The sequence below is a fragment of the Ictidomys tridecemlineatus genome, chromosome 5 (genome assembly GCF_052094955.1).
Source record: "Ictidomys tridecemlineatus isolate mIctTri1 chromosome 5, mIctTri1.hap1, whole genome shotgun sequence".
Classification (NCBI taxonomy): Eukaryota; Metazoa; Chordata; class Mammalia; order Rodentia; family Sciuridae; genus Ictidomys; species Ictidomys tridecemlineatus.
In genome coordinates this window covers 164,179,287-164,191,936 of record NC_135481.1, presented here as the reverse complement: position 1 = coordinate 164,191,936, position 12,650 = coordinate 164,179,287, and positions in this window count along the sequence as shown.

Here is a 12,650-nt window from a genome sequence, read left to right as displayed (position 1 = left end):
AATAAGCTTGTTGCATTTGATTTTCCATTTTGTTCTTTAGGTTTAGGAAATTTTCAGATATTATTTCATTGAAAAGATCGGGCATTCCTTCAGTGTATATCTCCACACCTTCATCTAGCCTGTAAGTCTTTGAGTTATACTTATGTGGTAGAGGAGCCCACTAATTCACCTGCAGACCCCATGACTCCTGATCTCTGATTCATTCTCCAAATTCAATCTTTCCCCCTGCCCTTTCAAATTCCTGGTCAGGTACTTTTCTGACAGCTGGTCCTGTAAGCAGCTGGATTGGAGGGGAAGGGAAAGCCAGGTAGGTTTCCATAATCAGTATTCCCCTGTGTAAACCTCTCTCCATGTTTTTTTTTTTTTTTTTCCTGGTCACTTAGGTACAGTCTTTGCCAGGAAGCATGGGTTTGCCTGCCTCATTTTGGGTCTCCCATACATGGGTCTGCCAGTTATTTGCTTTCCTAGCAGTCAACCCCTGTACTTCAGCTGCAAAAGTGTTCCTTCTACTATCCTTCCTGCATGCTGCCAAGAGAGATGGGGGCTTTTCTTCCTTACATGGATACTGTGCAAAACAGCTTACTGTTTTTTGAGCAGTGTCTCTGATTTCTAAGCTCTCAGTGCCCCAACACACCTCAGTCTTCCTGAGAATGGGGCTTCCTTTACTTGCTTTATTGTTTTACCATATTCACATAGAAACTGTTTTGGCTTGTGCCTCCAGACACCATCCAGGCTGTGGAGCTGGGCATCTTTCCCCCTCATTTTATTGTACAAGATCTTCTGAGTCCCTCATTTGTTTAGAGTGTCCAGTATTAACTTTCAGTAAAGTCTCCCCTGATTCTTGATAATTCATCCACCTTGTTGAAAAGCTGCCTGTGGGCTTGTCTTGGTTCACACCATAAAACTCCCCGGGAAGCAATCCCCCTATTCTGCCATCTTTGTGTGTGGGTCCACTGATCTCAATTACTTAAGATTCAACCAATTTTGGCTTCTTCACCAAAATAAAATAGTAAAATACATCTAGCAATCCAGAAATATGTGTGTGTGTTTATGTATATGTGTGTGTATGTAATTATCAAAATGGCATTTTGTTTATAATTTTTTGTTTTGAAATAGTACTTCATATTATTGTTCTACCGCTATTTATCTGTTCATCTGTTGACCTCTCCTTGGATATATAGTATATTCTGTATTTTATACTATTGTGAATTAAGCTGCTATGGACATTCTCATACAAGTCATTTTGTGTGCACATTTCTTTCCCGCTGATATTTGTGTAAGAGTTGAACAGCTAAGTCACAACTTGGATATAGTTTTAATTTTGTTAGGAATTGTCAAAGTAATTTTTATAGTGACAGCACCCCTTCATACTCCACTAGTATTTCTTGAGTTTTCCAGTTGTGCCACATGTCAATACTGAACACTTTAAGAACTTATAATTTTTTATATTTTAATATGTATAGCTTATCTTCTTGTGATGTTTTTTTCATTTATTTAATAATTATATTGATATATTTTACATTTTTTGACTTTTATGTTTTTTCTATGTTTTTTGAAATATAAGTGTTTTGCTCCTTTAAAATGGGTTCACTTTATTTTAATATTGTTTGTAGAGATGTGCTCAGATGAATTTTAACAGATATTGTACATATTTTCTTCCAGTCTGATTTATCTTCATTTTCGTTTTGATTAGATATTATCAAAATTAAAATAGTCTGCTAATTGTGAAGGTTTCTCTTAGTTTGTGTTATTTATTTATAATATTTTTTATTCTTTATCTATGATCTATTATAAACTTGCACATGTGGTTTTAAATAGTGATTAAGCATAGTTGTTTTTTGTTTTATTCTATATACTCTAATACAAATATCCATCTGTTCTAGTGATGTGATTTCAAGCTACTAAATAAATACAAAGAATTTTCTTTGGAGTGTGGTTATAACCATGGAGTTCAAGGATAGATTAAATACGAACATATATATATAAAATGATTTAACATCTTAAATTATCTCTAATCTATTAATGTTAGGTTGTTTTTTTTGTCAAGGTCAGATGGTGATAAAACATTTATCTAAAGTTTCCTCAATTTCAATGAAATTTTTGTCCCCATTAGAATATACAAATATATATAAATCTATATTAATATGTATATTTTTATATATACATTTATTATAAAACAAGAGCAGAAACCAGCAAGAGCACAAAAATGTGGGAAAAAGGAAATTTCAGACTAGCCTCATGTTGATGAACTTGTTGTATTCAGTATCCAAAAACAAAGAGACAGTTCTAAAGAACAGAAGTTACAGCCTCAAACACTTGAACTCAGCTTTCCTTTATTCAAATAGAAACCATGCTGATATGTACAAACATAAAATATTGCACATCAGAGCAATCATAATAAGAGATAATAAAAGATAATAAAAGTCTACTAGAAATAAAATCAATTTTATCATTAAGGAGTTGTGGGAGATGATGAAAATGGAAATGTGATTAAGAATTGAATACATTAAATTTTGAAGTCAAGATCAAACAATTACCATTATATTAGTCAGAAAACCTTTTGGTAATATAAGCATGATATATGTCAAGTATATATTTGAGTAAATATGTGTTTACATAAATACCAATGATTGGGGGAGTTAGAAGACCATATACTATGTTTCAGAGCCTAAAGTTAATACAGGTTGTCTAAATTTGAAACAAAATTTGTTTGTTCATTTATTTTTCATTTCCTTATTTAATTTTGGTAGTGGAGATTAAACCCAGGAATACATTTTCACTGATCTACATCTTCACTGCTTTTCATTTTTTATTTTGAGGCAGGGTCTTTCTTAGTTGCTGAGGACCTTGCTAAATTTCCCAGGCAGGCTTTGCACTTGCAGTCCTCTTTCCTCAGCCCACACCTTGAATTATCTCTAATCTACTAATGTTAGATTGTTTTTCTGTCAAGGTCAGGTTGTAATAAAACATTTATCTAAAGTTGCCTTAATTTTAATTTTTTGTCCCCATTGTTTGAGTAATTAAATTTTATAAAGTTTTTCCTTCCTTGTTTGAATAAATACATTAAATTTTAATTAAAATCTACATAAGCATTATTATTATACTGCAATGTCACTGTTCTAAAATTGTTGATTTATTAAGGATTAATCCTTTTATATGGATGTATTGATATAGATGCACATATGCCATAAATGTTGGCAATGATTACTTTTCAGCTCTAAAATAGCATGTGACTTTGAAAAATATTTTCCTTGTACATTTTTTATTGTTTGACATTTTCATATAATGCTTGCATATTATGAGTTTTTATACATAAAACCATTCTTTTAAATAATTATGGAAATTAATATGATTAATATTTGACATAATAAATATGAACTCAAAATTATGCAAAAAATACAAACAGGCCAAGGACTTTATACATGTAGAAAGTAATATTTAATAGAAGAGAGACAAAGGATAAATACAAACAATTCACACACAAAAAAACCAAAATGTCATTTTCCAATACATTAAAAACAAGTAGTATTAAAACAAGAGAAATTAAAATTCAAATCAGCTAACTTTTTCTTATTAAGATGCTTATAAAAAGTTTATTGTGATAAGCCTTTTCACACCCTGGTTGTGGGAATATAAATGGACTCAACTTTTAAGAAATGCAATTTTACAACATATGCCAATGTATTACAAATTCAGGGATTTGAGCCTGTAAAAATGTAATTTTTTAAAGTGTAAAAATAACTTATGAAAATGAATGCATATTACACTGTTATTTCTACACATAAAAAACAAAATAATTTCAAAGCCCAACAATGGAATAAAGACTGGAGTCTGTGATAAATAATCACTTCCATTTACTGAACTCTCATATCAATTTTGTGAAGGGTTTTGCGTATGTGATCTCTTTTTTCCATATAATGACACAGGGGAGCAGGGACTATTCACATTTTATACTTGAGATGTTTCCCACCATAGAGTTAGGAAATGTAGTCAAGATTAGCAACTAAGATGTGATGAAGCTTGGATTTAATTTGATTCAAAAATGAATGATCCTCAATATTGTGTAGTGATATTGTGTTTTAAGTGAGAGTTCATTCTGATTAGTCATCATTGAAATTAAATGTAAACACTGGTAACCAAGTGTATGTAGTATTGATTCTTTTCAAAGTTTAGTTATAGATATAAGAAGAAAAAATACCTACATATCTAGTAATTCCCCTAATAAAGGGTATACTGAAGAACTTGAGAATTTACACATAAATTTTAGCATATTTTAATCACAATTTTATTTACTTTTTGAGAAAATATTTTAATTTTGTATAATAGTAAAATGGATTGGCATGTATTTCATCCATTCAAATAGTTTTTGTGTAGTATTAATAATTTGAAAATACTTAAAATATGTATTTAGTGGAAAGGTGATATGAAAAATTTTTAGATCTCAATTGTATCTATATATGCAAAGGACTATTAGAATAAAAGCATAAATAAATAAAATGACAATATCAGATATTTCAAAATGGGTTTGTGAGACATTAACTTCTTTATGTCTCTCTTGTCTAAATTCTACAATGTAATCAATATTTTCTTCATTATTATTCAAATGGAACACTATTTAAACAGATGGTATTATGTTAGGGAATTCTGAAACAGACCCCAAAATATAAGTGCAAAATATAAATTCATAGTGAAGGTGCCATTGCATTGTGGTAAAAAAGTGTGTTTCTGTTTGACAAATAGCTCTGTGTCAACTGAAGAGCCACATACATACATGATAACTAATTTTCATTCTTAACCTAAGCCATACAGAAAACAATCAATTCCAGGTAGATTATAGATCTAGATGACAAATGTAAGCCAGCAACTTAAAACAATTTTGTTCAATAGAAATGCAAAACAACTTATATTTTTAAATAGTTTTATTAATGTATACTTTATATGCCATTCAATCTTCCAATTTAAAATATACAATTAGTGGTTTATATTATAGTTACACAGTTGTATAACTAACACAAAATTTTAGAATGTTTTACCACTCCCCACAAACCTGGTCTCATTAGGAACCATTCCTGTATGCCCCCAAATCTTCCATCTCTTTGTAACTACAAACCTATTTTCTGCATCTATAGATTTATCTATTGTTGAGATTTCATATAAATAAAACATTTTACAAATGAAGTCTTTTGTGACTTTACTTTTGCTTAGTATGTTTTCCAGCTTCATCTACAATGCAAAATACATCAATACATCATTCATTTTTATTGCCAAACAATATTTCTTTGTATGAGTATACCACCTTTGTTTTTTTGTTTTTGTTTTTGTTTTTTAGAGAGAGTGAGAGAGGGGAGAGACAGAAAGAGAGAGAGAGAGAGAGAGAGAGAGAGAGAGAGAGAGAGAGAGAGAATTTTTAATATTTATTTTTTAGTTCTCGGCGGACACAACATCTTTGTTGGTATGTGGTGCTGAGGATTGAACCTGGGCCACACACGTGCCAGGCGAGTGTGCTACCGCTTGAGCCACATCTCCAGCCCCCACCTTTGTTTTATTCATTAAGTTGATGAACATTTAGGATGTTTCCACCTTGGATCATTATAAATCATGCTGTTATGGGCAAGATGGCAGACTAGAATGAGGCAGCATTCTCCTGGTTTGGCTACCCACAACTCAAGCAGTGGGAATAGTGCTTCTCCCTGAGGGTAGAAGTGAAAAATCCTGAGACTGGAGGAGCAGTCTGTCCTAGCCAAACCAGACAGGGTTTAACTTATTAAACAGATCTGAAAAAAAAAGTTACCCTGAACATATTTTGATTTAGTTTTACATAATCTTTGCCATTACTCTTTCTTATCTCCTCTTTTTTCTATCGATGACAGCCAAATTCCATTTTCTCTCTCCTCCTTTATATTCTTACTTCTGTTTCTTCTCCATTCTAATTAACAACATATCCTAAGTTATCACGTCATCTGCCCCATTCACCCTTTGAAATTGCAGTTTTCTACCTCCTATTTTTCTTCTCTCCTCATACTCAACTCTATGCTTCACACCTCTTAATAGATGTATATAACATCTATTAACACAGAAGTTATATACAACACCTATTGTTTGATTTTATGCTAGATATAATTCACAATTATTTACTGCTTTTACTGGTATAAATTTCTGATTCTACTCTTTTTTTGCATGTTGTACCAATTAACACTGTAGATATCAAAACAGGAACTAAGTTCCTAGTCTACTGCTATATATTGTCTGCATAGATTCTTGCTATCATTGAGCTCCCCGCCCCCATGAGTGAGGTACCAGTAACATAAAGGGACAATATAAACACAAAATGCAAATTTATAGCTTCAGATCCATGCAGATAAATGGGTAGACATACAAACAATATGAAAAACCAAGGGGAAAAATTCAAAACAGCAGACTCCATTGATACTACACTGGAGGAAATTTCAAAGATAAATTGAAGAAATTTCAGGTGAAACTAATCTCAGAGGTAAAATATGCAGTAAGAAGTGAAATCAGAGAGAAAATACAAGAAGTGAAAGATCACATCAATAGGAGAAAAAGATCCTAAAGATGAATCTGTCAACAATCCTCAAAATGAAGGAATCAATAAAGTAAATTAAAAATTCATTGCAAAGGATCATCAGCAGACTAGACCATCTTTGGAAGACAGAGTTCCAAAAAATGAAGAAAAAAAATATACAATCTTGAAAATAGAGTTGATGATGGAGAGAAGATGTTAAGAGACCATGAACAGAGAACTTCTAAAGAATATGAGATAATATGGAAAGACCAAACTTAAGATTTATCAGAATGGATAAAGTCTCAGAGATCAAAATAAAGGGAAGGCACAATTTTTTTTCAATGAAATAATATCTGAAATTTTCCCAAACCATAAGAATGAAATGGAAAATAAAATACAGAAGACATACAGGACCCCAAATGTAAAAAAAAAAATTACAACAGACCAACATCAAGGCACATTATTATGAAAAGGCCCAACACACAGAATAAGGATAGAATTTTAAAGACTCCCAGAGAAAAATGACAAACCACTGAAGATTTCAACTGATTTCTCAACTCAGACTCTCAAAGCTAGGAGGTCCTGGAATAATATATACTAAACTCTGAAAGAAAAATGGATGCCATCCAAGAATTCTATTTCCTGCAAATTAAGCTTCATAATTGACAATGAAATAAAAACCTTTCATGATATACAAAAGTTAAAAGAATTCACAACTAGAAAGCCTGCACTACAGAATATTCTCAAAAAAAAATCTATAAAATGAAATGAAAAAAAAATGAAAACCAGTGAAGGGCAGTAATACACTAAAGGAATAGTCAATCAAAGGAGAAACTAATTCAAATTAAAAACCAGAAATAAACCGAATGACCATGAATACAAAACATATCTAAGAATAATCATGAATGTAAATGACCTAAACTCGTCAATCAAAAGACATGGACTGGCAGATTGGATTAGAAAACAAGACCAAAGAATATGCTGTCTCCAAGAGACTCACCTCATAGGCAAAGACATCCAGAGCCTGAAGGTGAAAGAATGGGAAAAAACCATATCATTCACATGGATTGTATAAAAAGCAGAGGTTTCTATCCTTATATCAAATAAAGTGGGCTTCAAACCAAAGTTAGTCAGAAGGGACATAGAAGGACATTTAATACTGCTTAAGGGAATTTTATATCAGTAAGGCATAACAGTCATAAATATATGCTCCAAATACTTAAGCATTTACATACATTAAACAAACCCTTCTCAATTTCAAGAATCAAATAGACCACAGCACAATAATATTGGTTGAATTTAACAAACCTCTCTCATCACTGGGGACCTCTTCCAAACAAAAACTAAATAAAGAAAATATAAAACTAAAATATACAGCTAATAATTTAGATTTAATAGACATAGAGAATGTTTCATCCATCAATAACTAAATTTTCTTTCTTTTCATCAACATGGATTCTTCTCTAAAATAAACCATATCTTAGGCACAAAGCAACATTTAGCAGATACAAAAAGTAGAGATAATACCTTGTATTCAATCAGATCATAATGGAATAAAATCAGAAATCAATGATAAAATAAAAAATAGGGAGCTAACCTAACACCTGGAGATTAAATAATATGCTATTGAATAACTAATGAACAGCTAAAGAAAATAGGGATAAAATTTTTAAAACACTTAAAGGTAAATGAGTCTAGCAATACAACATATCAAAATCTCTGGGATGTTATGAAGGCAGTTCTAAGAAGAAAGTTTATTTTATTGAACTTATTCATTGAGAGAAAAAGGAAAGTTTATTTTATTGAACTTATTCATTAAAAGAATAGAAAATCACCAAATAAGCAACACAAAATTATACTTCAAAGCTTTAAAAAAAGAATAAACACCAAAAGCAGTAGAAGACAGGGAATAATTAAAATTAGAGCTGAAATCAATGAAATTGGAACAAACAAAAAAGAAAACAATCCAAAAAAATAACAAACACTTTGTTCTTTGAAAAAATAAATAAAATTGATAAACCTTTAGACAAACTAATGAAAAAAAAGGAGAAAACACACAAAGCATCAAAATTAATGCTAAAAAAGAAAATATCACCCCAGACACTACTGAAATAATCAGGAACTATTATGAAAATCTATACTCCAGTAAAATAAAAAATCATGAAAATATTGACAATTTTCTAGAGACATATAACCTTCCCAAATTGAATCCATAAGACATATACAATTTAAACAGATTGATTCCAAGCAATGAAATTGAAGATGCCATTAAAAGCTTACTAACAAAGAGTAGCCCAGGACCAGATGGATACTCAGCTGAGTTTCATCAGGCCTTCAAAGAAGAATTTACACCAATACTTCTCAAATTATTCCATGAAATAGAAAAGGAGGGAACCCTTCCAAACTCATTCTACGAAGCTAGTTCCACCCTGATATCAAAATCAGACAGACACATCAAGGGAAAAAAAATTTAAAAAAAACAAACTTCAAACTAGTATCCCTGATGATGCAAAAATCCTTAATAATATATCAGCAAATCACACACAAAAACGTTAAAACCCCACTGCGATCAAGTGGTATTTATTTCAGGGTTAAAAGGTTGGTTCAGCATAGGAAATAAATAAAAATAATTCACCACATCAACAGAATTAAATATAAGAATCATATGATTATCTCAATAGATACTAGAAAAGTATTTGACAAAATACAGCTAGGAATAGTAGGAATATACATCAACATTGTAAAAGTTATATATGTTAAACCCAAGGCCAACAACATTTTAAAAAGAGTAAAATGGAAAGCTTTCCTTCTAAAAACTGAAAAAAAAGACAGGGTGCCCTCTTTAACCACTTCTATTCAACAACTCCTTAGAACTCTAGCTAGGGCAATTAGGCAACAGAAAGTAGAGGGATATGAATAGGAAAAGAAAAGCACAAACTATTCCTATTTGAGGATGACAAGATTCTATATTTAGAATACCCCCAAAAAAAATTCCACCAGAAAATTTCTAGAACTCATGAATGAATTCAGCAAAGTAGCAGGATATAAAATTAACACCCATAAGTCAATTATGTTCCTGTATATTAGTGATGAAACAGCTGAAAGAGAAATTAGGAAAACTATCCCTTTCACAACAGCCTCAAAGAAAAATAAAATAAAATACTTGAGAATCAATCTAAAAAAGAGGTGAAATACATCTACAATAAAAACTACAGAACACTAAATAAAGAAATTGAACAAGACCTTAGAAGATGGAAAGACCTTTCATGTTCTTGGATAGGCAGAATGAATATTGTCAAAGTGGCCATACTACCAAAAACATTACACACATTTAATGCAATTCCTAGTAAAATTCTAATGTTGTTCTTCATAGAAATATAAAAAAATCAGTCATAACATTCATTTTGGAAAAATAAGAGGCCCAGAATAGCTAAAGCTATCCTTACTGAGAAGAGTAATGCAAGAGGCATCACAAAATCAGACCTAAAATTATACTACAGTGCTATAGTAACAAAAATGGCATGATATTGGCACAAAAACAGACATGAAGACCAGTGGAACAGAATAGAAGACACAGAGACAAACCCACATATATAAAAATCATCTCATACTAGACACAGGAGCCATAAATGTACATTGGAGAAAAGATAACCTCTGTAACAAATGTTGCTGGGAAAACTGGAAATCCATATGGAGTAGGATGAAATTAAATGCCTAACTCTCACCCTGCAAAAAACTAAACTCAAAATAGATCAAGTATCTTGGCATTAGACTAGAGACTCTGCAATTGTAGAGGAAAAAGTAGGCCCATATCATCATCATGTCACCTGAAGATGTGCCTTCCTCAATGAGACTCCTAAAATCAAGAAGTAAAATCGAGAATCTATAAATGAGATTCTATCAAACTAAAAAGCAAAAGAAACAATCAAGAAAATGAACAGAGAGCTTATAGAATAGAAGAAAATTGTTGCCACAAGCACCTCAGATAGAGCTTTAATCTCCAGTATATACAAAGAACTCAAAAAACTTAACACCAAAGAACAAATAACCCGATCAATAAATGGGCAAAGGAATTGAACATGTACTTCACAGAAGAAGAACTCTGAAGAATAAACAAATACATGAAAAATGTCTAACATCTTTAGCAATTAGAGAAATTCAACTTAAAACTACAATGAAAATTCATCTCACTCCACTCAGAATGGCAATTATAAAAAATACAAGTACAATAAATGTTGATGAGGATGTGACAAAAAGCTCACTCATACATTGCTGGTTGAACTGCAAATTGGTGCAACCATTCTGGAAAGCAATTTGGATATTCCTCCAAAAACTTGGAATGGAATCATCATTTGATCCAGTTATCCCACTTTTCGGTATTTACCCAAAGGACTTAAAGTCAGCATAATACAGTGACACAGCCTCAGCAATGTTTAGAATAGCTCAATTTATTTTTTTTAATTTTTAAAAATATTTTTTATTAGTAGCATGACAAAACAATGATCTTGACATATCATACATTTGAATCAAATTGGGTATAATTTCTCATTTTTCTGAGTGTACAGGTTGCAGAATCACATTGGTTATACAGACACGTAATAGCAAAACTATGGAACCAATCTAGGTGTCCTTCAACAGATAAATTGATAAAGAAAATGTGGTATATATACACAATAGAATGCTATTCAAACCATAAAGAAGAATGAAGTTATGGCATTTTCTGGTAAATGAGTGGAACTGAGAATATCATGCTAAGTGAAATAAGACAATCGCAAAAACCCAAAGGCTGAATGTTCTCTCTGATGTGTGGATGCTAACACACAACAAAAGAGGGTGGGAAAGGGAAGAATAGAAGTCCATTGGATTAGACAAATGGAAATGAAGCAAAGGGAGGAAGAAGGAGAGTAGGAAGGGCAGTAGAATCAATCAGACATAATTTTCCTAGTCTTGTATTTGAATACACAACCAGAGTAATTCCATCTCACATACCACCACAAAATAGGATCCTAATTAGAATAAGTTATACTCCACATATGTATAATATGCCTAAATACTTTCTACTATCATGTATAATTTAAAAGAATCAATCATTTAATCAATTCATGCACATGTTTTAAGTGTGGATATTAATTTACACTTCTCTTAGTTATATATCTAAAATGGGGAATGCTGGGTCATACATTTTTTTCCATATGTAACAGTGGAGAAACCACAAGATTGTTTTCTAATGCAGCTGGGCCATTTTGCATTCCCACCATGGATGTATGCATGTTCTGATTTCTCTATATCCGAGCCAACACATCTTATTGTCTGGTGTTTTTATTCTAGCCACCCTAGTGTGCATGAAGCAGGATCAAATTTGTGGTTTTGTTTGCATTTCCCTGATGGCTAACAATGCTGAGCATCTTTTCATGTGCTTAGAGAGCACAGTAGAATGAAACATCATATAATAATATATTCATCTATGGAATTTTAAACAACAATGGAAAACAACAAACACCTAGTACAGGTAAGAGTCTAAATAGTACTCACAGACAGGAAGATAAGCCAGATATAAAAGTGTACCTGTTTTATTATTCCATTTGCACAAATCGAAAGAAGAAGCAAATGAATCCAGGGTAGTGGCAGTCAGGATGATAAGTATATTGGGGGAGGGGGTATTGAGTGGGAGGGGACATGAGGAGAACTATCAGGCCACTGTTGGTATCCTACATCTTCATCTGTAAAGCCTGAAAAAGGTGGGCATACGTAAAATTTTATCATGTTTGTGCATCCTGCTGCATGCACATTGCACCTCAGTACAATCTTTGAAAAGTGTAAAAGTATAATATGAGGCATTGAAAGATTCCCTTAGGTCAAACAACCTAGGAGTGATAGGAATAAAAATTTAATGATGTAGAAGATAAGTCTTTTCAAGGAAATAAAGATTGCCTGGACTACAGCACAATACATACTTTTCTAAGCTATTTTATCTGTCATTTTTAGTCAATTTGGTTTGAATTTAAATTATTTTTATATTATGGCAGTTTTGATAGCTAAATTGCTTCCATGATTTGAAATCTCCAGATATATTTAAGGGCAGGGAGAAAATAATTGCTATAATGAGTGAAAAAAGAACTGTTTCTGC